This window comes from Ammodytes marinus (genome assembly GCF_949987685.1).
Source record: "Ammodytes marinus genome assembly, chromosome: 8".
NCBI lineage: Eukaryota > Metazoa > Chordata > Actinopteri > Uranoscopiformes > Ammodytidae > Ammodytes > Ammodytes marinus.
Window position 1 is genome coordinate 142501 of NC_137212.1, and position 5000 is coordinate 147500.

At 40.8% G+C, this 5000-nt stretch overlaps 1 protein-coding gene across 1 annotated transcript in view; it reads right to left on the reverse strand.

Moving 5' to 3' along the window:
- Nucleotides 1-4220: 4220 nt before the first annotated feature.
- LOC307254856 (uncharacterized protein) overlaps nt 4221-5000 on the reverse strand; it is a 31931-nt gene continuing 31151 nt past the window's right edge. The window contains exon 6 of the mRNA XM_080033391.1: nt 4221-5000. This exon is cut by the window's right edge and continues 2173 nt beyond it. The gene's annotated coding sequence lies outside the window, so the exon portion shown is untranslated.

Sequence of the window (5000 nt, forward strand, 5' to 3'; positions counted from 1 at the left end):
TGTGTCTGTCTGTCTCTCTCTCTCTCTCTCTCTGTGATAATGTGTGTGTGTGTGTGTCTCTCTCTCTCTCTGTGATAATGTGTGTGTGTGTGTGTCTCTCTCTCTCTCTCTGTGATAATGTGTGTGTGTGTGTGTGTCTCTCTCTCTCTCTCTCTCTCTCTCTGTGATAATGTGTGTGTGTGTGTGTGTGTCTCTCTCTCTCTCTCTCTGATAATGTGTGTGTGTGTGTGTCTCTCTCTCTCTCTGTGATAATGTGTGTGTGTGTAGGACTGGCCTTCCTTCCTCCCTCCTCCTCCCATCTGGACTTTTGGCGGGAAGGATTCTGCCGCTGACTCCATGAGCAACATGCTGGTGCTCTGGTACATGTGTGGGTTTCACACCGGCAGCTACATGGTGAGTAGAGAGTAGGGGTGTACACGTGTACACGTGCAACCGTTTAGTAAATCATAACCGTTTAGGAAAAATCAATAAACGAAAACCGTTTTTTTTTTTTTTTTTTTTTTTCTTCAAATTTCAAAGTTTTTAAATATGTTCTGGAGACACGCGTTTATTGATTTTACATCACTAATAAACTACTTGGGGAGGATAAAAGCTAGTCTGCCGAGAATCTGTCTGTCCCTCGGCGAGTGTGTGAGTGAGTGTGTGTATCGGCGCACACACACACACACACGGGGAGTCGCCGTGCTGGGGCTCGACTCACAGCCACGGAAGAGTGATGAAAGATAACCTAAAGATTAAAGTTACTCGGTTGACGTGAACTACGCTCGTAAGTAGCCCGAACTTTATAACACCTGTTCAATATGCATGAACGTGGACATGTAGAAAGCGATAGGCTATATTAATCAGGAAATGAATGAAGCGCGATTATGACGGCGAACGTGTGTGTGTGTGTGTGTGTGTACCATGGACCTATTATAAGAGGTGTGTAAACGAGCGTAGTTCATGTCAATTGTGTGTTTACAGGCGAACGAACGCGCGTGTGTGTGTGCGCGCCTACAAGACGGCGGGGGCACGAGGACAATGACGTCACGGTTAACCGTGTACACGAAGAAAAATTTGTCGTGTACACGGTTAGGCATTTTTGTAAACGTTCACACCCCTAGTAGTGTGTGTGTGTGTGTGTGTGTGTGTTTTGTGCACAGCTATTGTTTAGTGAAAAAGGCATTGACATGAACAGTTAAGTTAAAGTTCTAACATCTCGTGTGTTAATGTGTTTCAGACCCAACAGAAGTTTAAGTCCAAAGACTGAGGTGAGACACTCACTCACTCACTCACTCACTCACTCACTCACTCACTCACTCACTCACTCACTCACTCACTCACTCACTCACTCACTCACTCACTCACTCACTCAGACAGGCATTATGAAAAACTATGTAAAAATAGCATTCTTTGCACTGATGGTCTGGTTTGCTGTTACATGTAATTTATGATCATCAGAGGAGAAATGAGACTGTTTCAGAAATATTTAAAAGTTCCTTGTAGCACCTTTTTTTAATCACTAGCAGTCTTCAGCCTGAAAGACACACTGCAGTTACTACAAACCAACACTAGATGGCAGTGTCCCCCCAACTCTCAGTTACTGTTACATTTTATATTGTAAATCAATAAGTCAAATTTAACAATAAAGCCTCAGTGTGCTACATCACAAATAATGATTGATAGAGATTATATCACTCATGATCACATTCAGTTTGTGTTAATTCTAGCGCCCCCCTTTGGACAGAAGCAGTAGTGTTTTTACCACACCAGCTGTTGTTCCTGGGTGAGCGTATACCCATGACAAAGGCATTAAGAAAAACTATATAAAAATAGCATTCTTTTTACACTGATGGTCTCGTTTGCTGTTACATGTAATTTATGATCATCAGAGGAGAAATGAGACTGTTTCAGAAATATTTAAAAGTTCCTCGTAGAGACTTTAACTCAAGTCCTTGAAGCTGCGGTGGAGAAAATAGCAGTTGGGATAGAGATTTGAACAGTTGACAGTCCCAACAGCCAATAAGAACAGAGAATCGGATTTTTTTTTATTTATTTTTTTTATTAAGAATCGGACCCTCGCTCTGATTGGTCAAAGTGTACAGCTCATGTTAATTTTGACCAATCAGAAATCACATACCCCAGCTTTAAGTGAGTATAAATAATAAAAATATAATATACAATATAATATATAAATATTATATTATAGTATATTATATTATATTATATTATATTATATTATATTATATTATATTATATTATATTATATTATATTATATTATATTATATTATATTATAGTATAGTATAGTATATTGTATTGATTGTATTATGTTTGTTATGTTGTATTGTGTTATGTTATGTTATATTTTATTTTTGTGATACACTGTATATTTTATAGCAGTATGTAAAGAGGGTCGGCATAATAAGCCTCGGCTTCCTCCTATACCCTTTTTCGGCCATTGATGCTTTTAAGGAAAGTTGTTTATCTTCTTTGTGTTGTGTCTTGTGGTCATGGACCGAAAATAAAAACATTTACTACTACTACTACTACTACTAGTTCTATGTAGTTTACCCCTCTCTGTGTCCTTTTTAAATGCTTTATTTATGGATTATTTAGAGAGAAAACATTAATTAACTATTTAATTTATTTTATTTTTATTTTCAGCTGCAGAGCGAGAGAGAAGAGGCTCGTCAGTCAATCACGGTTTAATTTCTACATTTCATTTTATATTTTAAAGATAATTTTATTTAATTGTTATTTGGGAAGCGTCCGTACTTAGTTTACCTGCATGTATAAGGTTTGCCCCAACTGTATTAATGTGTTAGTCGGCAATAATGGGGCCAAAAATAGAAAAAAAATTGTTTAAAAAATAGCTTTTGTGGGTTGGTTCTAGTGGAAAGACTCCGGTACGTTGACAGTATGACTTTTAGTTTAAATTCAGATGAAGTTTGTTTGGTTCTGTTTGAGAGAGTGACTGAACTCGGCTGTTTACAGATCAAACTGAAAAGATTATTTTGTTATTAAAAAGAATAATTGTAAACTTAACCCTGCTTGTTGTCTTTTTTATTTTTTTTTTTTAAGATTTTTTTTGTCATGTTTATGCTTTATTGATAGTGCAGAGACAGAGGTGAAATGGGGCAGAGAGGGGAGTGACATGCAGAGAACGACCCCGGGCTGGAATCAAACCCGGGTCCGCTGCTGGCCGAGGCCCATGAGGGGGGACGCCCTACCAACTGAGCTAAGGGCCCATGGGGGGGACGCCCTACCAACTGAGCTAAGGGCCCATGGGGGGGGACGCCCTACCAACTGAGCTAAGGGCCCATGGGGGGGACGCCCTACCAACTGAGCTAAGGGCCCATGGGGGGGGGGGACGCCCTACCAACTGAGCTAAGGGCCCATGGGGGGGGGGGACGCCCTACCAACTGAGCTAAGGGCCCATGGGGGGGGACGCCCTACCAACTGAGCTAAGGGCCCATGGGGGGGGGGGACGCCCTACCAACTGAGCTAAGGGCCCATGGGGGGGGACGCCCTACCAACTGAGCTAAGGGGGGGGGGACGCCCTACCAACTGAGCTAAGGGGGGGGGGGACGCCCTACCAACTGAGCTAAGGACGCCATCATGCTTGTTGTCTTTATACCTGGGTCAATATGTAGAGCTGCAGTGTGTAGAATTGACTGGCATTTTCCAGAACAGACTTTGTAGAAATATAATATAATATTCATCAGTATGTTTTAGTTAGTGTATAATCTCTTGTTTTTTCATGACCTTAGAATGAGCCTTTTATATCTACAGAGGAGCGGGGCGCTGAGGCCGCCATGTTGCACCGCCATGTTTCTACAGTAGCACAGAACGGACAAACTTAACGGCCTTACAGGTTTTTATATATAGTGGGCGTCCTGGGGAAATGCACCTGTTGGAAGACCAAGAAGAAGAAGAAGTACTATAGAATAATACCTTGAATGTCTAAAACGGTCATTTTTCAGGAATTAAAAAAACAAACTATTTTAAAACAAATTTACTTTGCGAGGGCAACGTACGTACAAGCTCTTTTTGAAACTTTTCATTGGATAAAACTTCATAAAACCAAACAGTGTGTGTGTGTGTGTGTGTGTGTGTGTGTGTGTGTGTGTGTGTGTGTGTGTGTGTGTGTGTGTGTGTGTTAAATTAATGCAAAGACAAACATCTTAGAAAGTGTTCAGGTTTATTGTCCCGGTGAACCCCCCCCCCCCGCCCCTCCCTCACAAACCTAATTAGATCAAAGCCTCTAAAAGGTGCTCCGAGGAACTTTCAGTGTGTGTTAACTCTAGCGCCCCCCTTAGGACAAAAGCGGTAGTGTTTTTACCACGCCAGCTGTTGTTCCTGAGTGAGCGTATACCCATGACAAAGGCATCAAGAAAAACTATGTAAAAATAGCATTCTTTGGCACTGATGGTCTGGTTTGCTGTTACATGTAATTTATGATCATCAGAGGAAAAATGAGACTGTTTCAGAAATATTTAAAAGTTCCTCGTAGCTCCGTAAGTCGAGTCCTCCTTCAAGCTGTAAATTCTTGGCTGGACGTGTAGATTCAACATATAAACATCTAAAAAAAATGGTTTAACATCGGCTGTTAAAGGAATACTTCACCCATACGGAACCAGCGCTCTATCATTATAAAATCACTATTATAATATAATGAATGAGGTTTTTCTTCCCTCAGTCTTCCCTTGGCCCAGCTGTCCTGTTAATCCTGACCCTTACTGTGATGTCACAAGAAGGAAAATGTAGGGTTAGACAGTGAGACCATAAAACAATCTTTCTGCCTTTTCTCAGGCTAAGATGATCCGATTAAATTTTTTTTTTGCACATTTATACTACATAGGATCTCCGAGTTCAATACACCTTCATATTCCAACCGGTGAAGTAGGTCTTTAAGCCTAGTCTCCGTGATCCAGATTCAAAGGTGCAGTCAGTGATTCTGGAGAACGCTTGTTGTCAAAATCACTTTTTGTAAAAAAAATCAGTGAATATCTCCTCATT